The 23,269-nt window shown below is 39.5% G+C and overlaps 1 protein-coding gene across 7 annotated transcripts in view; it reads right to left on the bottom strand.

Annotated features, from left to right (window-relative positions):
• TIAM2 (TIAM Rac1 associated GEF 2) overlaps positions 1-23,269 on the bottom strand; it is a 272,880-nt gene that overhangs the window by 223,399 nt on the left and 26,212 nt on the right. For 6 of the 7 annotated variants that reach the window (XM_090041639.1, XM_090041651.1, XM_090041634.1 and 3 more), the window contains one exon: positions 5-75. The exons of the other annotated variant lie outside the window; for it this stretch is intronic. The gene's annotated coding sequence lies outside the window, so the exon portion shown is untranslated. The remainder of the gene's footprint in view (positions 1-4; positions 76-23,269) is intronic. 7 annotated transcript variants of the gene reach the window in all.

The following is a 23,269-nucleotide window of genomic DNA, read 5'->3' as shown; positions in this document are numbered from 1 at the left end:
TTACCGTTGCTTCTGTTGCTCCACCAGTTGAAGAATTACTTTGTTATTATTTTATGTATTAGTAGAGATGATAGTCTGCAAAACAAAATGAAACACTTAAGCTTCAAATTTAAATTAAGAAGTGGCTTTATGATTTCTGAACCCCTGCACTTTGGTTTCTAAGAAAGGTTTCACATGCAAATCACATGGCTACACACGTTAAGGACATCTGTCTACATACTTTTACTTTGAATGTCACTGTCATATTTTGGATAGCCAACTCAGATTTGGCTATTGGATATACTTGTATATCCGGAAACACACCAGAAGCTAGTAGCAAATAGAGGATCTTGTTGGAGTAGGAGCTCCAGGATAAGCTGTTTCAGCCATTCAGGAATCCCCACATCCCAGGCCCCCACAACGAAGTAGAAGTTTCTTTATTCTCACCCCTTCCTCTCTTCATCCACAAAGCTATTGGAGCTATGGGAAGGGCCACAGCCTACACCATCACAGCCCTAATTTGACTGGTTGGAACAGCAGCTGAACAAAATGCTGACATCCCAAAGTAGTAAGATGTGCCCCCTATTCTTTCTTCTGATCCTGTGCAAGGCCAAGCACAATATAACATTTGACTCCAAGGCTACTACCAGTCTCTTTTTCCTGGTAATAGATAGCTGAGTTGTAGGACTTCAAAAAGAAAAACAGAAGAAAAGAAAAAGTACTTGCTCAATTTCTCTCTATTAACAGAGATTCACCTTGAGCACCCTCTGCTCTTCCAGCACATGGCTAATATACTGCTTTTCTTCCTATACCAGGACAAGACACAGCTGAGATGCTACTGTGCTTTGCTATCCACATGAAGCTAAGATAGTGTGCAACTGAGCTCTCAGAAGTATCTCTCTCTGTTAACTCTGGTCATTTTCCAGATGGTAAACGTTTTATTTTTGTGCATTTTCTACAGAGTTGAAATTAATGTGGCTGCTTTCCAACAAATTCTTCTTGGTGTATATACAGCACCTTGTCATGACCGATATGCATATTTCTGTAATAGTGTCACTGAGATACCAGAGCAGATCTGGGAACTGTCCTGGTATTTTGCTACATTTATGTTTTAGAAGCCATCTGCTTACTGCAAAACTTGATGAAGCATATCCAACAGCTGTGTGGAGCCTATTTAAAAAAAAAATATTAACCTTTGATTTAGCTACACTGAACATAACATACAGAGCAATGCTTGTAGGCAAAGTTTTTTATCCATGTTTATGAAGCATGGGGGAGGAAAGAACAAGATGGCCACAGTTTGAGGGCTCTTAAGGTTATTTCTCCAAAGAAGTCCATGACAAAACTCCTAACAACTTCAGCAAATGCCAGAATGGTACCTTAAGTATAATGCAAATGATAAATGCTACCAAACTGTTAGAAATGGAGTATTGTTATAATATTGTTAGAAATGGAGTGTTGTTAGAAATGCACAGTTTGCATCTCGTACCTGATAAGAAAAAAACACTGCCAAGGACTTTTTTCCTTGGCCAGCCTTGCCACAGTTGTTCTTATACTAAATCACACTCTCCCCCAGCCTCCCCCTAGCTTTTCTCATGCAGATCACAGAAGCTGGAATTCAACTGACTGTGTCCTTGAAAGGGGGGGGGATTTAAACTCTTGGTGACCTAAAGAACTTTCCGAGCATGTGCAATTAGCTGATGCATATTTACTTCTCCGCCCTGCATACTTAAGTAGTTAATTATAATGTACATGCGATGGATGTGGTGATGTAACCACACACGTTTGTATGAAACAGAAATGAGCTGTAAGAGTTCCTGTTTCTGCACACATGCCCAGGAGGGAAAGGATAAATACGGGCTGCAAAGTTCCTCAGGGGTTCGGAGTAATCTGAGTCTTTGACTCTGCTCTGACCCTATTTGCAAATACACCTTTTGTGCTGCTAGTAAGTGTGTGTCTGTGATTTTGCGAGCCTCCAAAGAAACGGACCGCAAGCTTTTTGCATCAAAACCTTGACAGAAAGGGACAAGCTAAAACAGACTAGCGAAGTAAAAAGTTGCATCACAAGTTACACCCAAAAGGAAGCCTGAGCCATAAAGATTTCAAGGATATTATTTGTTCCTAGTTGTTATCATTAAACTATTTTAGAGGGTTTTTCTCCATTCCATAACAGATTCTGACTGTCAAATATCTAGAATATATGCCATACACTGTATACAGAATATCACAAAAACGTGGACCAAAATTTGATCTGATGTGCAAGTCAATTCCTCCTGCCTCTGCTTGAGTTCATTAGTTGGTCGGAGGGAGAAGAGTGGTCTGCTATTTGTAAACAATATAACTACAGTTATGACAATATTTAAATAACAGAATTCAAGAAGGTACAACATTTATGGTTTAAAATTTCAAGTCCAGACAAAAAGCTTACAAAGAGAGAGCAAAAGATCATCTTATACGTAGAATGAAGAAGTAACTACTCACATGAAGAATCATTTCATGAAAAAGTATCATAGAGATCCTTAGCCATATTCTACTCAATTTGTCATATTCTACTCAAAAAGCCTAATTAGAAGCCACATTATTTTCCAAGAGAAAAACCTCAAAGGTCACAAGAGAGGTCCAGCTCTTCTGCTGTGCTGTCTTGACTTCTACTCTATCAGGCAATATGCTTTCAGCAGGGCCTTCCTTCCTTCCTTCCTCCCACCTGAATGACCAGGGTTACCACAGAGGTTATATCCATTTCTAGAATGGCAACAATGCCTTTCTGGCATGCTACTTCAATACATACCAATTTCATCCCTTTGCACAGAATGGAAGGAAGCATGGAATCCGGGTAGTCCCTGGGTTCAGAGATTTCACAGACACCAGGGCTGGAAGGGACCTCAGAAGACAGAATCCAGTCCCCTGCCTCAGGGGCAGGAAGTCAGCTGGGATCATAGCATCCCAGTAAGAAAAACATCCAGGTTTCTCTTGAAGGTGTTCAAAGTAGGTGCATGAACCACCTCCAGTGGCAGGCTATTCCAGACCTTGGGGTCTTGGACAGTAAAGAAATTCTTCCTTATGTCCAGTCTGAAACAGTCTTCTAGTAGTTTATAACTGTTCAACCTGGTCATCCCCTGGGGTGCTCTGGTGAACAAACATTCCCCCAGATCTTGGTGAACACCCTTTATAAAAACTTATAGGTGACCATCAGTTTGCCCCTGAGCCTGCACTTTTCCAGGCTGAAGAGTCCCATGGCTCTCAGCCTATCATTGTAAGGTCTGTTTTCCTGACCTCTGATCATGCACGTGGCTCTTTTCTGGGCTCTCTCAAGCTTCTCCACATCCTTTTTGAATTGTGGAGCCCAAAACTGGATACAGTACTCCAGCTAGGGGAGGGAGGACAGGGAGCAAATCAGGGTGACCAACCCAGGCCCCATGCTTTGGGGAGCCCCTGCAGAGCTGAGTGGAGCGGCCACAGTGACTCTGCACTCCTGCCAGCTTCTCATCTGGCTGCTCAGCAACACCCCCACCACCACCGCTGAATCTACTGCCTCCAGTCACTCGGCACCCCCCCGCCCCCCGAATCCACCACTGGCTTGTGTCTGGTGGCAGGACCCTGCACAGGCTGATTTCCCCCGGGCCCCGCACCCTGCTCAGATTACCTCTGCATGGAATCCTATATCATGATTTATAATTATTTCAAGCTTAAAGTCTTTCCCTGTAACAAGTCATTTTCATCAGCTTTTCCCCATAAACTTCTGAGATTGAATCAGTGTTAAGATGATCTGATCTCATTAAAGTATTTCTAGTTAATTTAAAAGAGTAGCTGAAAGCCAAACCACTGTTATATTAAAAACAACCTTAACTGGCTACCTAAAACCACAGAAGGAAAACTATTTTTATATCAGGATTCAGCCCTGTTCTCAATATGCTCATCTGTCCTGATAGACATTAATAGGAACAAAAGTTACACATAAACCAGTTTAAGTCATCAGAAATTTGTTTAAAACTGTACCAGAACAGAAGTTCAGTGCACATAAACCAGTTTCAAAATGGGTGAAACTGGTTTAAGATAAACCTGGTTGAATGTAGCATCAGACTGAACTGATTTGGGCCAAGCCAGTTTACCAAACTTCGGTCCCAGACCTCTTCGTGTTTAAAGTTAAATCCCCCAGCATCCCAGCATGCTTTCCAACCCTGGGCTGGGCTATCTGCTCCAGCAGAGAAGATTTGAGGAAGGGAGGGCAAACCCTGGCTGGGGTATGGGGCCAGGGAAGGGGGTTAAACCCCCCTTCCTCCTCCCTCCCGAGTACAGAGCTGCCCTTCCCTACTAAAATTACTGAAAGTGACTGCTAGCTGTGACTGTGAACTACAAATCCCACAGGCACCTGGGAGCAGGAAGAGGAAGTGATGAGCAACCCTGCCGAGTCCTGTTGCTGTGGCTCTGGACTGCAAATCCCACAGACCTCAGGGGCAGCAGGAAGAGGAAGCAAATGCACTGCCCATGCTGCCAGAGAGCTGTGCTCTAGTGCTCCCTCCGCCCCCAGCTTCTGGTCTGAGCCACTGGAGACATGTGGCTGCATTTCCTGAATCAAAGTGAATGTTTTGTCCAGTTGTTTCTCATTTTAAACTCTGCAGCTTAGACTAACAGTCAGGTTTTCTGACCCTAAAAGCTTGACTGGTGTAACATAGCATATCCTGTATGCTGCAAACAACCCAAACAAAAGGGAACAAGTAAAGAAAAGACTAGCAAATGTAACTGTGAAAGCTTGATGTTAGGCGAGTTTAGATTTGATCTGCATTAATATAATTTATGTTGGTGACTGATCTTTGTGCTTTAGTATTAATGCTATTATATCGATGCTTTCCTGCTGGATAGGGCAGTAAACAAAAGCATTTACTGACCAAATGCCTAATCCCTTACTGCACTGCAGAGCTTTGTGCAAAAAACAAACAAAAAACCCAACCCGGTTGCACAGTCCTCCAACTCTATAGTAGGATACAAGATAATCACGCTGTGTGTTTAGCATCAAAGTCCAAGTCATATACCATGCTCCTCAAATCAACATAGAAATAGCTTGGGCGAGAGGCAATAAAGAACTAGCTTGCAAAGTGAGACATAAACAAATCACTGCATGTTCACTGCTTTCTTTTAGCTAGCTAGCTACCAGCTACTTTCAGCAGAAGTAATAGCCACTGGCTATATCAGTTGTTCTCAACTTGTTAGAATTAACATAACCCTTGGAAAATGCTCTCTCACAACTATGACTCTTTTTTTTTTTACTACGGAAGAATAGAAGAGCAATTCTTCTGTTGCAAAGAACTCAGACAGACCACAACAGGTCAGAATATTCTTATCATTACATACTCCTGTATGAAATCTCTGGGCTTATCTTATGATCACATGAAGCTTTTTGTACACCAAACTGCTAATATTGATTGGCACCCTGTGGCACCATTAAAAGATCTCAGGGTACCCCAGGGTGTCACAGGAACTTGGTTGAGAAGCACTAGGCAAAAGTTGGCGCTGAGTAGATCATAAGTACATGAAAAGCAGCTGGCAGCTTAGAAAGCTAACTGAATGAACAGAGTCAGTGGGCCCAACTGTTCCATCTATTGCCATCTCAAATGTGCTAATTTCATAGCTCTTCAGGCTGAAGGCAGCAATTCAAGGTAAAATGACGTGAAGTCAGCTTATGTGGTTCCCTTACGCTGAAGGTTGCCTGCTAATTGCATCAATGGCACACTGCATTTATGCCAACTGTACTCTAAGCTGACATGAGAGAACTTGGGTCCAATAATTAGTCATGACACCCCTTCTGTGTAAGCCTATTTGCCATGTACAGTCTCCCACAGGACTGCACAGTGTGTGCAAGTACTTAAAGATGTAAGTGTACCAACTACAAAAGGTATGAACTGCTTTCACAGTCACTTTCTGCAAAAGTAGATTTAATCGTTTTCATAGACATTAGGGCTGGAAGGGACTTTGCAAGATCATTGGGTCTAGCCCCCCAGTAATCTTGTGACTGCTCAAGTTCTCCAGACCCCATTTCTCTGGATTAAAACCCCCAAGTACTTTTTGTAGGCCAGAGTAGTTAAAATGCAACAGCAAAGAAACACCTGGCCAAGGGTAGTAAAAAAGTGAACTCAGTGTACTTATTTGTCTAGGCAAGCAAAACGTCTTGAAACTGGGAATGTTATGTATTGCACCCAAGCATCCACCTTGCCAACAATTAGAGGCACTGGACTAGACAGTCTTATCTTTGAAAAGACAGGAGATTTCCTGAAGGATCAGGTTTTTTTTCTTTTCTTTTGGGAGTGCAGTTCTTAAAAGTAGGTTCAAGTGAAAGGGGTTTTATTTGGATTGGTGCTTCACAGGCAACATATTAGTGAAATCACAAAAAAGAAGAAGTTATTTCCCCCTAACCTACTGAAGATATAAGAGTTTGACTTATGAAAAAAAAGTGAGCATATTGTTTAACAATATTTACCTCCAATGCAGTTAATTTTATATAAAATTAAAGATGACCATCAACAACTTCTAAATCTTTGTTCAGCAGTTTTAATTAGAAGTACAATCATTGATTAAAACTGCTTGCATTGCTTCTGGGAAAAGGTGTCACTGGTGTGGAACAATTTCTATTCAAAGAAATTTGCACTAATGAGTCACAGCTTAAAAATCTCACTTCTCTATTCTGGCAAAAAAGCATCTGCACTCCTTTGATACTTTACACTAATGTTTTATAGGCCAATATTGCCTTGCCCTGGATGTCAATACTATGAACCCAGTCCTAAGGGAAAATATGTCCCTTCAAAATATCAGAAATGCCTAGTTGGGGCTTTCATAGAAATTTTGAGAATACTCGTCTGGAAAACTTCAACTGTGAAATGATAACCAGGTAGCTGGGTTTTCCATTCACCACAGAAAGATGCGGTAAAACCCAGATTTTCTCATTTTAAGGAGGAAAAAAAAAAAACGCAGAAAACGGCAGGTTCCAGAGTTCCAGCCTGCGAGGGCGGGGGGGGGGGGGGGGGGGGGGGGGGGAGCATGTGCATGCAAATGGACACCAGGCAGCTACCCCACAGTCTAGCACAGGGGAGGGAATTGAAGCCCCATAGTGAAGGAGGGACAGGGCAAACATAGCTACACAGGTGGAAACAGAATGCAAAGTCTGCCAAAGTGCTAAATGATGCCTAAGTGCCCAATGATACAGTCCCCACAAACTGGACTGGGCCCCAATGATGTGATCTCATGCACCACCACCTGTGGAACCTGATCAGTTGGGCACCACTGTTTCAGTTCAATAAACCAATTGCCTTATAATGGGGCTGAAGAATACTATGCACTTAAGTGGTTTATGTACTTAGTTGACAAGCAGCTAAACTGTGCTTATAATAATGGAAGCAATAGGCAACAAATTGGAACTGGCTCTTTGTTATGCAGTTAAGCAATTTCTATATTTAACTGGTATACATGTGCGAGAGACAGAGAGAAGTTCACTAGACTTGCACAATTTAGTAAACTTGGTAGTGCTACCTTTGGCATCATTCACACTTGAGGACACTTTAGTACACTTTCAGTGGGAGCTTTCTCTGAAAAAGGACTCCAGAATTTAGCCTATGCCCTATATATTTAAGACAGTGTCTCAATATGATGTAGCACTAAACTGCAACATAACCTAGAATTATTTAGAACATTTGCATGTCAGATACTCGAATTGCAGGGTTCAAAAGCCAACAGGAAATGTTGGTCATCTGCTTCATAACAAACTAAAATGAAATCCTTTTCAACTTGGCTTTTCATGATATCATTTACTTTTTATAGCCAGATTTTCAAAACATAGTAATTGCTATTTTTTAAGACATGAATTTGCACAATATTTAATTTACTGGTTTCTCTATATATAGGCTTCAATTTACTAAAATAGCAGATCTCAAAATCCAAATTTGAAGGGTGGAGACCTAAAAATAAATACGGACAGTTTTATAATTTATACGATAAGAAATCTTGTCATTTTCATAAAAATCACAGAATGCCAGAAGTGGGAAAACCACAAATCTAAAAAAAAACAGAAACAAAAAGAAAGGAAACCATAGCTCTTTGCCCCACCTCCTCAAAACCCATATGGAAACTTCAACGCAACCACTTAGCTATAAGTTCCACATACTGTTTTGGTTTTTTTTTTTTTTAAAGTATTTAGCCATATAAACCATTCTTCTGTTTCTGTTGGCTCAAGCTGTTCCAGGGCTTGCAATTTCTCAGTTAAAATATTTTTAAACATTATTTATGAAAAAAAGAGAAACACTGACTTTTGTTATCCAGTTTACTCTTTTTGATCCACACAAAACAAAAAACAAAACGAAAATGAGCACAAGCAATCTAAGAGCAGATTTGCTGCCTTTATACCCATTAAATAATTTATTCCCCAGGTAATTCCACCTCATCGTGTGCAAACAAAGCTTTTATTAGTAAGGAGAGCAAAATGAAAGGCCCTAAAGTTCCTATTGCAAAGGCTTTCACATTTCTGTACAGGAAGAAATATGTTCACGTTCAAATACAGACACGGTGTAGTTTTCTGAAATATTTAACAATAAGAAAAAATATGTCATATAGGGAGAAGCTTAAATGCATCACCCTTGACTTCCATCTCCTACCTTCCTGAGATTCTAATGCTCCACAGTACTCTGACAGTTGCAATGTTTAACTACACTGATAGAAGAGTACAATTTTAATGCCATAAATGTCTCAATTTGTCGTGTTCTTTCTCAATTCTTTTTGCTGTTTTGCTAATCAAAAATATTGCTGCTTACATAATTACCTCCTTACTCATATTTTTAACTTTAATCTTATCAAATGATAAATTTGTGACAACTATTTCCATGGCAGAATTATGTCTTCATAAACATAAAGCTACAAAGTGGATTCAAACACATAAAGCTTGTCAATTTAAAAGACCAAATGCAAGTCTCTTCAGCAGTAAAAGAGGACAATACATCAGAAAGCCAATAGCAATAGGGTTGCTCTGGTATAAAATGAGTCCCCAGCCCCCACATCCCCACCTCCACTTTCCCACTAGTTTTGCTTGAAGGTAAAAAGTAATTCTCTAGAAAAACAAAAATAAATAGAAAGGAGAAACCTAAAGAGGTTCCAAACAGGAATGTATATTTACTTTTGACTTAAGTTCTCTACCAAATCTGAAGGGAAATAAATTAGCAACACAGCAATGAAAAATGTGCCCTAGGAATGATTTTGCTGAAGAAGCAGTGCCCACCCTAACATTTACTGGCTTAAATGAGTATTTCAAATAGTCAAATATAACCTTACTGTTCAATCAGAGGAAAAAAAAAAAAGATTTCTTCCAACTTTCAGGAATGAAACAACAGTAGTAAATATTACTTCTGCCTGATAAAGTGGCAGGCGATTTTCCATATAAGGTGAAAAATGTTCCATAGGAGCTCTGGCAACACTGTTAATTTGTAGTACTTTCTTAATATTTTAACATAGATTATCATTATATTAACCAACTTTTCAAGAAATATATCATGTCCATTATGTAGCCCAACAGCTCTGTTTTATAAACAACATAAGGACTCTTTAAGTTAACTATTAAATCCCCTTAAACTATATTTAGAGTTTGAGTATAGCTTAGCAACATACAAAATTAATTTAAATCAGAAAACTGCCATCCCAGTTTCATTCTTAAAGGCTCTGGCACCTTACCTTACTACGGTAACCCAGTACGTTTCATACATTAACTATAGAACTGACTGGTAACAGTCCATTTTAAGTACATCCACAAAGGAGGAGGAAGGAGAGAGGGTTGTAAGCCTGAACAGTAGCAGACCAAGAGAACTGTCTGTCATTAGTTCTGTACAATCTTCAGGCTGATCATTACTATGATACCAGAGTCAGCAGGGCACCGGCATGTGACTTCTTCCAAAGTTTTTTGACATGCTAAAACCACACTTGTTATGTAGCAATTATCAGTGCAGAGCAGTAATAGGAAACAAAAGGCATCTGCAGACTTTACCTATGTACTACAAAAAGTCACTCAGTCCATTTTGCTAAATATATTATTATGGAAGTTTGTTTGCTTGGTTGGGTTTTTGGGGGGTTTTTTGTTTTTTTTTGGGGGGGGGGGGGGCGCGGAGGGGGGAAGAGAGGATATTGTGTTTTTTGGTCATCTCTCTCGCAACTATACATTTGGTCCAAAAAAGTTACAACCAAAAAAAAAACAACCCAACTTTTTTCTTGCATATTTCCTGGACTATAAACAGCTAAAACATGCAACTTATTGACCACAGTACTGATGGAAAGATGTCCCCTGAAATGTGGAAGTCAGATTTCTGTGATACAGTACTGCAGTATCTACTACACACTGCAATGCCTTTAAATGGTTCAGACAACTTACAGCATGCTATGCTAGCAAAAAAAAACCTAGAAGTCCATAGCGCTATATTAACAGTTTCTACAGTCACTTATCAAAATGTATCAGACTCATTTTTACGGTTGGACTAGCTGCTCTTCTAGCTATAAATAGTGATTAAACAACCTATATACGCTTTCTGAAGTGACTCGCATAGAACAGCTCCTTAACAACTTAAAAGGAGCAAAGATCAGGAGACCATTTTGTATCCAAGACTACCCTGTCATTTTGCCATAGCTTCCTCTCACATCAGCACAACCTTTGGTTACAGAGGCCTTTTAACAGCGGTTCTCTGATCTTTGTGCTAGCCATCTCGAGTTTCTTTTTCAGCTGTTGGTACAGGAACTGGGACCTGGCAACTGACTTTTAAGACTGCTCTATACAAAAGCTACCCTGCCCTGCCAATCAATGATTTGATCTTTTTAAATGTATACTCTTATTCTTGAAAACCTTTATTTAGTTACAAATATAACCATAACAGCCAATGTTCTTAGGTAATTACCTGATTATTATCCTGCCTCTCCCCCCTGCCCTGCCCCCCACGAAAATGGTCTTATAAAAAGAGGAGAGGATGAGGGAAGGACTAGGAGCTTTAAAAAAGTTTCAGACAACTGTTGATTTGAGGACCACTGATTGCCCCAGAGAAACTAATCCACTGAGTCAGATTCAGCAGGAGACTAGAGACAATAACGGAGAGGTTTGCGAGACTGGGGTTAAAAAGAGTGGAACTGTAAGTGATGAGTAGGACTCACTCCAAGACGCAGAGGAGTCACTGGTAAAAATAGCAGGGGAAAGGATGCCTCTTGCCTTCCTTCTGATTAGCTGGTTCTAAGAAGCAGAGTAAAAGCACATGATTGAATTGGAAGTCTAAGCCACACTTAACATAACTTTCTAAAGGAATCAGTTACTTATTTTATGATCTGGTTTTCAGATGCAAAAACCAGAAAGCATTTTTTGTAATCCTACAAAGACAACAGACAAATATATTATTTCTTACCCTTGGAAGGTGAAGACAGAAAAGAAAAACAATTTATTCCTTTAAAATGACTGAAGTCCAAATCATAGTCTAGTACTGCAGCATTATGCAAACAGCTTATTATACATCTAAAACCTGAGAGGAAAAAGACAGGAAAAATTCTAATCCGATTAGTTCAATTGTGGGAGTTTGTTTACATTTAAGACAGAAATGATCAGGTGATAGTATCAAATAGCTAACAGTGCAAAAGTTTTCTTCTTATATGCCCTTTTGTTCCATTTATAATGTCCCTAGTGCCTGAGAATGCAACATAATCTGTTGTTCCTGAATAAGAAATAGCAGTCTCCCTTTACTTCCAGTATACATTTAAAGTGTATTTTTTAAATGGATCACTAACTGCTTCACCTCAATAGCTATTAAACTGTTCAACGTTTTCCAAAAACCCTAAGTATGTAGCTAGCCAGAGAACATAAAAGTTCATATTTTTTTGGAGACTTCGACAGTTTACCCTTCTCTGCTAAAAACCGACCAAGACTACATTACAACATTTTTAAGAATGTTTCTTATACTAGTCTTGAAGAATTGGTTTCATGCTCCACCCAAGTTTCTTGGTCATTCTGGGTGGAGACAAATATTACCTTTGTGCGGCCATAAATTTTTTTATAGCACCACAAAGTACATATCTGCAAACAGGGATTGGAGGGTTGGTGGGTGGTGGGAAACACAGTTAAAAATATGCCTCGGCAGAAATCCCCTGCTCCCTACCCTGAGGGGTATCTGCAAGCACGTGGTTTCCACCACTTGCAGACATGCCCAAGTCAGGGCACTGCAACCAAGGAAGTCTACAGACAAGGAAGTCTACAGACGTCCCTGGAGCACAGTCAGCTGTGCTGTGACATATCAGGGCACAGCTGATCCCACTCCATTGAAGACATCTGTTTCTAGCCTCAAAGTCATTGTTGCAGTGACAATGAACAATTCTAGAACAGAAGGTACTAGAAACAAGTGGGAAAAAGCAAACAAGTAATATTTAAACTTTTAAGTACATCTCTTGCTCTTTGAAATATCCAGTTAGATGGGCTTAGTTCATTTTTTATTTGCAAGTTATGAGTGGATTAACCAATCATTTAAAATATTATACCTCCATTTCTACTAAAATGGCTTTCTTCTCTTACACAATTTGATGAGTTCAGATTTAGAATCTCACAAATTCAATGGGAAACAGACTTGTTTGTGTTCTCTTTGCATAAGGCTTCTGTGGGTGTCCTGCAACCTTGCTTTATTGCCACGTAAGGCACAGTGGAAGCATGACAGTACTTAGTCCTATCATAATACAGGAAAATAACTCTAAGTGGCACATTAAGAATTAGTTACAACAATAAGGAAATAAAGATTTTCTCTTAGACCCTGGTTAGGATTCAGTTCTGAACACTATCTTTCTGTCTTCAATATTTATTTAAAAAGGTGACTCTGCAATTGATATCTAATGAAATGTGTCTAGTATAATTACGATGAAAAAATGCATCTAGAAATACATTCAGAGACTTCAGAGAACACAAGAGTTCATGAAGTTGGAGCAGTTTTAGGAACTTAATACATTAGACCCCAAAAACAGACAAATTAGAGGGGATCTACTGTAATTACAATACTCAAGTCCCTATAAATGAACAAACAAAAATATGCTGAAGATGGAAACCTCTTCTCTTTACAAAACAAGAGCAAATGGGATTAAATCAAACTGGATACCAAGGCAAGTTTCTTCAGCTGTAGGATCCAACCAGACACTAAGCTAGGCAATTGTGTAGTCACACACAAGTCTCTGAAAATACTCCTGTGCTGAAAGTTAAGTATGTTCTGAATTGACATGAAGGTAATTATGTGGAATAATAACAAATTAATTTAACAAAATATGAACATTTGTTGTTAAAACAAAAACACAGAACAGATATATTCAGCACTTACATTAACAGTTTTGCAGTTATCCTTTTGAGGTAAACCTCTTTTCAGATAAATCACCAAAAGTCAGTCATTACTCCTTGTAATTAGCAACTTGCATTGAAAACCATCTAAAAGTGTAGCTCCCATAATTCATTATTAATACTCCACATGACTCGGCTGCCTCCAGCTAAAATATTTGTATATATATGTATATATAGCCTGTGTACACACACTAGACAGACAGGCACACTTAAAACATTCAGGCTCTTATACTGCACCTATCATATCTAAATGTCTATGCTGAATGTACTGTTATTAAGTGATAAACACTGGAGTGATAAGCAACTGGGTCTATATCAGTTATGCAGCTCTTTATAGTTCTCTCTGTGATTTGAGATCAGTAATACCTTATTTCATTCTTACAGGATGGTTCCCTGGGATGCACTGTTCTCTGTATTGTAATAATCTTAAAATTTAGCCACTTCCCAGTGAATCTAATTTAGGTTCTATAAGTTTAATAGTATATCCTTTACCCAAATGTCTGAAAATGTGTACAGTCAAGAAAATTCTACTCAATTCAGATGAAGTGAAAAATAAACTCCGCAGAAGAGAGAACTGGAGCACTTGAAGAGTAGTTAAAGTGGAATCTTTGAACAAAAAGGGAGCATTGACCTTTTAAATTAAACTATTGCTTAGGAGGCTATTACTTATCTTCAAATCAAAGTATCCAAGGCTAACTATAGCCAGAAGACAAGCTCACATTTCCTTGACTTTTTATAAGAACTAGGCAAAATGGGATGCCTGTCACCCACATGACAGCAAAGAACTCATATGACAAAACCACTAACTGAGAGCATCCTCAAAAACTACACAACCACTGACTCCCATCCTGTGAGTAATCAGTTCAAAAGATATAATAACTATCAGAAACAGCAAAAGGAAGCACATTTGCTGTACATCCATAGTTCATTACATTTTAAAATGTCACACAGATAAAAGGCAGCTTATCAAAGAGGGATGGATAAATGCACTGAAAATGAACTCCCAACTTTTACCAGCAAAATCTGTCCCTTATAAATGCTACATGATTCACTGGTTTTGAGCACCTTTTAAAATTAAAATATGCATTCACTAAAAAGTCTTCCAAAAGAAAGTTAAACCAACTGATTCTCATTTGGTTCTGCATTTCTTTACAAAACCCTATGAATTTTATTACCAAGATCCCATTTGCCCTGTATTCAGCTACCCAGTTTCTCCTTCCAGCCATGAGACTCATGCTCCCTTTTACTATCCTTTTACAGAAGGAAGGAGAGAAAAGAAAGGAATTCCCCATTTATAGTTATAGTGGAAAGGTTAGCAAAGAAATGCAGATTCATGAGTTAAACTTTTTTATAAATATTCTTTGACTGATTATACTACTACGTTCACATATAGCAGGGAATAAGCAACAAGAATAAAGTGAACAAGAATAAGTTCCATCTTACCAAAAAGAACAAGGGTGCACATAGCTTCCTGCAGTATACACCATACATGTCCCGTATAACACGCCATTCTTTTGGAACATAGTAATGAAATATTTTTTTAAATATAATGTAAGAAATAATTATTACGTCAACGTGCATGTAGGAGTAAATTAAAACCTGTTCTGGAAGGGAAAGCAAAGTAAATTTTTGCAAAAGAAACAGAATGCGTTTAGTTGTGCTTACTGGTCAAATACAACCAAATGCAGAAATTTTAAAAACATTTCAGTATAATTAAGCTGTAATGGAAAGCAGTAGGAAAGATTACTGAGGTATTTTTAATAGCTCTGACATTTTCTGCAATGGAACTTATTAATGTCTCAATCATGTGCGTTATATTTGCTGCTTTTTATAGAATATAATAAATATTCTAATTTCTCTGCTACTTTATTTCAAATATAATTGATTAAAATTAGCCTGCAATGAACTCACTAAAGTGGTATTTAATAGTTTTCCATTCTGTACTACCACATTCTAAAGTTTATGCTGTAGAACAGGATGAAAAAGCTGAATGTCAAACTGAGTAGGAGCAAATGTAAAAACAACCCTACAAGAATCATCAAATCTATCTCTGAAACTTTTTTTAGCCTTGGATATTATGATTGTTATTTACAACAAAGTCTTAGTGAGAATCTTGTCACTGGTGAACTTTGGTTACAGCCTTTTGCAAAGATAACTGTGCATGGCAATATCTTGCTGGGCCTTTTGTTACATGAACTTTTTAACACTAGGTTTTGTCAGTGACATTTAGTCACAAATATTTCTTCTTAAGCAGTCACCCACATTTATAATTTATAGCCCTACGACCCACAAGTATTATTTGGGACAACGTTTCATAACAAAAATTGCTGACAACAAAGTGCTGCTGACAAAATGTCATTCAACCCAAATCCTGTCAAGGGAGGACTCTTCCCTGTCATACACTTCATAATGGCTCTGTCTGGTCCAGTATTAACTGTCCCAAGGGACAGGTTTCCTCCTATCACTTCCTCCATCTCTCCTCTGCCACTTAGTAGAACTGTAATTTTTTTCCCTGACATTCAAACTATTTTTTTTTACTTCTTCCAATTCCTCCTTTTTATAATTCCTTGTGGCAACTTAAAATATCTCTGCACAATTAGGTTTACAACCATCAGCTATTCATAAACTGTTATGCACTCCCTTTCTACCACTATCCCTTAGCTAAACTAGCTACTGTTAGCTCTTATTCTTTCCTCATGTCAGATCTGCTTGATCATGTTTTATTCTGTTCTCTAAAACTCTCTGTCATACAAGTCCCCAGTAATTTGCTACCCAGAACTGAATGTAATATTGCAGATGCAGTCGCAGTCACAGCTATTGTCTCCCTGCTTTATGAAGCCCTCGATTCCACTAGCCATTTTATGCCACCAAACCACATGGCAAGACTACATGCTAATATTCTACCTCTATGGTAGCCCACATTGCATCTTTGTCCCCCAGAGTCCATTATGTAGCATTCCTATGTTTGGTTTCTAAGGCCTCCTGCATGCTTTACAAGTATTTAGCATGATAATGATCCTCTTGCTCTACATCTTTTCTTTTCCAAAACAATCCCAGGTTGCTCCCTTTTTTCTGAGAATACATGTCGGATCATTTCAGTTAACAACTGCCTCTTCTTCTTTCCTACCTACTTAAAAGCCTACTTCACATCCCAGCAGTTTTGAACCTAGAGATACTGACCCCTTCTGATTAAGTGCAGGTTCCTGAATCCAGTCAACTTATTACAATAGTCATTCCAATACTTTCCTCCTGAGACTACTAGCATATCCATCAGGTAGTGTCAAGTATCATTTTTTTTCCTTTCTCTCTCTCTCTACTTGTCTTTAGGAAGAAAGGTGCCTCCATGAAGACCATTACTTCAACTTCTTGCTAGATTGCTGAATTTACAGGGGGTTATGACCATGTGAAATCCCCTTTAAGATCCCTTCAATGTTTTACTTCCCACACAGAAAAAAGCCTGCAAAAGTATCCTTGGTACAGACAATCCATGCAATGAAATGGGATGAAATCTAGCCAAAATTCTCATGGACTTCACTGACCTAGGATTTAACCCATGATATTTAAAGCAATGGGTAAAATGTTACAGGGCAAATTATCAAAGTTTTGGGTATTCAAAATGGAACAGGTTAAAATGTACAATGTAAATCACCTAGCAGCTGTGCTTATCATATACAAGACAGAAGGAAGTCACACAAAATAATCACATGGGAAGATATTTTATCAATTTACCAGCACGGTATAAGTTCTTTTAAAATTTAGCATGCATATATATCTTTTAAAAATTTCTTATTAAATGTTTGTCATACCATTGGTCTGATTTAATGAACAAGATTCCAGTTAGTCTTACTGAAAGACAAGAATTCACAGGAAAATTCTCTCTCAGTAAAAATCCACCTGGTCTAATAGAGGAGTAGGAAAATGTAACAACTAACTGAAAATAACTTCAGCATTCTCTTTAGAGGTAAATGCTGAACATATTCTACATAGATAGCACGGGTGGCAAAGGGAGCTCATAAAAATGAGTCCTTCAGTCATGACTAGCAGCCCTACAGAAATCACAACAGATGTTACTGCAACACTCCCATGGGTAAACCAAAAGCAAAGTGAATCCATGTAGCTATGAGGGTGTAAAGGAGCACTTGAGAAAGATGGTATCTTCAGTCAGTGTTCTCTGTGGTCACCTGCTACATTTGCATTGTGTCAGTCCCTGATGATATCTTTGGACCCAGTCAATCCATTCAGTCTGCCTAGCAGGGTACAATTATCATCTTAAATATGACAATGTAGCCAGATGCTCTCACACTACATGCCCAGAACAGCAGTAACTTCAGTTCTACCCTCTCAATATTCACAATCCTCTCCAAGGCTGTAAATATTCAGAGTGCTTTACACTATAAATATGACATGGTCACAATTTGAACTTTTAAGGGCAACTTCTGCCTGTGAAATTAAAGACCTAGCAGCTTTGTGCCATAGCTGAGCAAGGAACAATGGGCCTTCTACTGCACAGAAACACTCAAGCTGTGGAAGCTGCTTTTCCTTTTCACACACTTCTGTCCTCACCTACACAGGAAGTTCTGCAACAATTAGTAGTGTACCATTAGATCCATCATAACTCAAAAAATGCATTCAAAAAAGGTACAGTAAATGTACTCTATGCAATATTTGTGGAATCAAAACCTTCAAATGAGTGTCAGAACCCTCATGTGTGAGATTTTCTATTGATCACATTCTACTGGCTACATAAATAAGGCAGCTCAAGAGTGAACTGACTTCTCCCAAGGTTAATTGTAAATTGACTCCCTAAATTGTCTCCAGATCCTTTTCCAAGCAGCAGAATAGAAATAATTAGAGGCAGTTGGAAGATGGAATTTCTGTCCTGCAGGAAATCTGATATTGTGATATTTATTTTTGTCCTAAATCAAGACAAAAAGGTCAAAATCCCCAAATATTTAATAAAACAAAGCATTCTAAAATATTTTTGTTTTGAAACACTGAAGTGACATTATCAAAACAAGGCAGACAAGGTTCTTTGCGTGAATCTGATATCTTTTATTAGACCAATTTAAATAGTTGGAAAACAATTATTAAGCAAGCTTTCAGGTTCAAAAACCCTTTGTCAGGCTGAGGAAGTTTCAGCAGTTGGTGTGTGCTCTTCCCGGAGGAAATGAAAAAAAGCAGCCAGAGACTGGGCTGGTACGCATACAAGATAGGCAGTCAGTGAAAATGTAGACTGAGGAGGCAGTGTGTGAGACAGGCTGGGGGCGGGGAGAGAAAAGTGGAGAGATACCTAGGGAGTCAGATGTCAGGCAGGTTATAATGCGTCATAAATCCAATGTCTATATTGTCCATGATTTTTAGTATCCAGGAGGTTGATGAAGTGGAGTTCATAGGCTCGTCTCTGGGAAGTGTTTTGTAAGTTTCCTTTGAGGATTAGGACTGAGAGATTGGAAAGAGAGTGGTTTTCTTGCAAGAAATGTGCCCCCACAGGTAACTGGGTATTCCTGTCTGTGATAGATTTCCGGTGTGCATTCATTCTGATGCGCAGTTGTTGTTTGGTCTCTCCTACATATTTTCCATCTGGGCATTTGGTGCATTGGATGAGATGTATTGCATTTCTGAAGGTGCAGCTGTAAGATCCAGGAATGCTGATGGCTCTGTTGTGGGGTGTAGTGATTGTAGGGGTGGTGGGGGACGTGTTGGCAGGTTTTGCATTTCTTGCCATGGCATGGTCTGGATCCATTTGGTGTGTTCTGTGCTTGAGGAAGTTTGCTTCTGGTGATGAGGTTAGCGAGGTTCAGTGCTTGTTTGAAGGCTAGGATGGGTGGCTCTGGGAAGATCTTTTTAAGAGTAGGGTCTCTTTCTAGTATGGGTTGCAATTGTTTGAGGATTTTCCATACAGATTCAAGGAAGGGGTGATATGTCATAACCAGCGGTGTGCGATTTGTGGGGGGGTTTGCTTCTGTACTATAGCAGTTCTTCCCGTGGTATCCCAGTGGCTTTCCCAAACATGCAATCTCTCTCTCTGGAGGAGTGTCCTTGTTGGGACCTTTTTAAGATTGGTGAGGTGGCAATCCCGGGTGTTCTCTTCAGTGCAAATTCGGTGGGATACGAGGGCTTAGCTGTATATCACAGCTTTCTTGGTGTGTTTAGAGTGATTGCTGGTTCTATGCAGATATGTATGTTGGTCTGTGGGTTTCTTGTATAACATGGTCTGTATTTGATCATTCTGAATACTGATCATCATGTCTAAAAAGGAGATGTTGGTGCTGGAGTATTCTAGAGAAAGTTGGATGGAGGGATGGCGATTGTTGAATTTCTGATGAAATGGAATCAGAGATTGCAGGTTTTCAGTCCAAATGATGAAGATATTATCAATATATCTTAAGTATAGCAAGGGTTTGATGGTGCAGTTCTTGACGAAGTCTCCTTCCAGGTGGCTCATAAAAAGGTTGGCATACTGTGGGGCCATTCTGGTGCCCATAGCTGTTCCCATCATCTGGAGGAAGTGTTGATTATTAAAAAGTGAAATTGTTGTGTGAGGATGAAGTATATAAAGTCAGTAATATCCTTAGGTCTGTATTCTGAGTTGTCATCTTGTTCCTGTAGATACATAAGGCAGGTTTGGATGCCATCCTGGTGTGGGATGTTGGTATATAGGCTGGTAACGTCTATGGTGGCTAGGAGGGTGTTGCTGGGAAGGTGGTCTACGTTTTTAAGTTTCCGTAAGAAGTCTGTAGTGTCTTGTACAAAACTTGCTCTGTGGGTGACGAGCGGTTCTAGGATTGATTCAATGAAACCTGATATTTCCTCAGTTTGGGTCCCACGGTTGGATATGATAGGTCTGCCAGGGTTCCCCTGTTTGTGGATTTTGGGGAGTATGTAAAAAAGTCCCTGGGTTAGGTAGTGGGGGGGGGGGGGGAAATCAAGGTCTGCAGCTTTTCTTGAAGTCTTGCCGGAAATGATTTGATGGTATTGTTGAGTGTCTTGGTGAAGAGGGGAGTAGGATCTTCTTGTAGTTCTTTGTAGTAGGTGGTGTCAGAGAGCTGTCTGTTGGCTTCCTTTATGTAGTCTTCACTGTTTAGGATGACTGTGGCTCCTCCTTTATCTGCTGGTTTTATTACTATTTGGTGGTTAGATCTTAGAGATTCTATGGCCTTTTTCTCTGGTAGAGAGGTTGTTATGGTGGCGTGTGTTGCTAATTATTTCATTGTTCATTTTTTCCCTGAAGTACTCAATGTAGTGGTCAAGGTTAGGGTTTCTTCCACTGTGAGGTGTCCAATCTGATGGGGGAGGGATTTGGCGGGGGAGGGGGGTTGGCATTGATCTTTTCCTGAATGTTGTCAGAGGATGAATTATTGTTGGGAGTGGGTTCAGTTTGGTTGTGGAGATATTCCTTGAGGAGGAGGTGTCAGAAGAATTCTTCTAGTTCTCCACACTGAAGTATTTTATTATCATATTTTTCTGGACAGAAATTTAGGCCTTTAGAAAGGACAGATTTTTCAGTTTTGGTAAGCATGTGTATGGAGAGACAAAACATTCTGATCTCTTTGGACTTTGTCCTGCAAAGCCACCGCCTTTGTAAATTAAGATCTCCAATGCTTCAGTCTGCTTTACAGAAAAGTGGACAAGAGACACAGGGACTAACACAACATAGGACGCATTACGATTTCCCTTGATATTAGAATGGGAGATGAGAGAAGGGAAGGGGAAATGGAAGTGGAAGTGCAGAGGGGGAAGAAGGGAGAGAAAAGGTCTTATATACCTGCTCAACAAGTCAAAATGAGGCAGTCCAACATTTGGAAGCATTTTCAGTGGCTTGGGGCAACAAAATATGGTTATACATACAGCTCTGTTGCCTGCCACTTCCAAAAAAGGAACTACTATGTCAGCAGGGAGAGAGAATCTGGGACCACTGTCCTCCGGTGCCACCTTTGTGGGCAGTACTTGGATATGCTAGGGATGGCAGAAAAGTTCATCCCAGTCATACTCCTTGCTACCCACAAAATCACTGGAACTTGCCCCCAGTTCTGCTCTTCCATATGCCTGGGTGCAGTTCCCAACACCTCCCCCAGGTCCCATACTCAAATTGGAAACAGGCCTAACCGTTTCTACAAGATACGATAGAGCAGGCAACAGAGCTGCTGGGTGACAACAGAGGGAGAAGCTGCAGGCATGGACACACATACTGCTAAAGAGGACTATAGCTGCAGAAAGTTGGAGGCTATTGCTTTCATGCCCGATACCTGGGGGAGCACAAAGCTTGTGGTCTCCATCTTCCAGCTGAAGAACCAACTGCTCATGCAGGTTGTTTTGCCTTTGAAACCCCCATTCCTCCTTCCCCACTTCCAGCATTAGAGGGAGAATAGGATGTAGATCTGCTTTACAAAATGAAAAATAAGAGTAGCTTAAAAGTGAAAATAGAACAACTCCCCTAAAAACTTTTGATTGTTTAAGAAACAAAAATATCTGTAACCAACAGCAAACCCAAACAATATACACAAAAATTTGTGGGAGTTCTATTTCTTGGGGTGTAGGTACATGACATGTTCATGCCAGTATAATTTATATTAAGCCAAAAAACAAACTTTTGCTTTCTCCCAAGACAAAAACTTTTATTCTGGGATCTACAGGCTTACAAGCCTACTGTGGCACTTTAAGCCCAGGACAAAAATCAGACCTGTAATAAATCTAACTTCTGTTTTCACCTGCGGTTAGTTATATTGGAATCCAATCCAGACAGACAGACAGTTATCCCAGGGTACCTGCTACTGCAATACCTTGCCAGTAGCTGGGAGGTACAGACCATGAAATAGCTATTTGTTCAATACTGACAGACTACTTGAGGACAACTACAGACATGTGACACCTGCACCAGTACTTTTACTTACATTTTTCCTGGAGTAACTCTCCACCCAATTCCAGCAACAACACACAGATATATAGGGGTGAAAGGCATCTTTAAAAAATACTAATATAAAACAATTTACACTGGTAAATTGTAAAATGTGTTGTGTGTGCAGCCCTCAACAGCTACTTGAGGCTTATGCCAACATGCACCATATTGCTTCATGTTACTGGTACATGAGGATGTCTCCCAAATATACCACAGACTATAGGATAAGAGCTTCCAACCACACACCAAGTATGATATCATATGGATTTTATTACTGGTACCCCCAACATTACAACTGCATCTCCTCCTGCTTTTATGTGGGGTGTCCTCAATCACTACTTCTTTGCTAAGGTCCTAAAGGCAACTGAAAGGATTTGTCTTTGAGTGACTTCTTTCTTTTTTAGGATGGAAACAATTTGTTTCTGAAATAACAAATGGGAATTATATCCCTAGCTGTAATGATTTATGGGCTCAGTTACACCTAGGGTACAGGTAGATCTAAAAATACATCCCACCTACCTACACCAGAGCTTCTACACTGACATGAGGGTAAGACCAATTTCAGGAGAAATTCAGGAAAAAAAAGTGTGCACACAGGATTGTTTTTCTGCATGTATCTGTTTAAGGAAAAACAAACATCTAGTCTAGAAAGCCCACAGTCAGGTACTGTTTCCACATATTTAAACAAAAGGGAGATAGGAGGGAAAATTGCATTTGCTTACATACTACCATCACATAACTACCTTTTCAAAAACTGTTAATGCTTTACACTGTAGAAGAAAATTAGCTTTCAGAAGGAGAGAGAGTAGATACCCAGATCTACAGGCATGGTTCTCTAAGGTTTTTCAGGCTCTTACTCCTTTTATGAGCACTGTCAATACACTGATGTTCCTTCTCCCTCCTTCTGTAGTCACACAGTCAGCCTGGAAAGCTGTATGACTGCCCTATATTATACACCCATTGTGTGGCCTTGAGGTAGGCAGACAGAAGTTCTTTCTCTACAGCCAGTATGCCTCAGGCATTTACACTGC

Source organism: Crocodylus siamensis, chromosome 1 (assembly GCF_052110815.1).
Source record: "Crocodylus siamensis isolate JL-2025a chromosome 1, ASM5211081v1, whole genome shotgun sequence".
NCBI lineage: Eukaryota > Metazoa > Chordata > Crocodylia > Crocodylidae > Crocodylus > Crocodylus siamensis.
The sequence above is the reverse complement of the archived record's forward strand: the minus strand, read 5'-3'. Positions and strand labels throughout refer to the sequence as shown.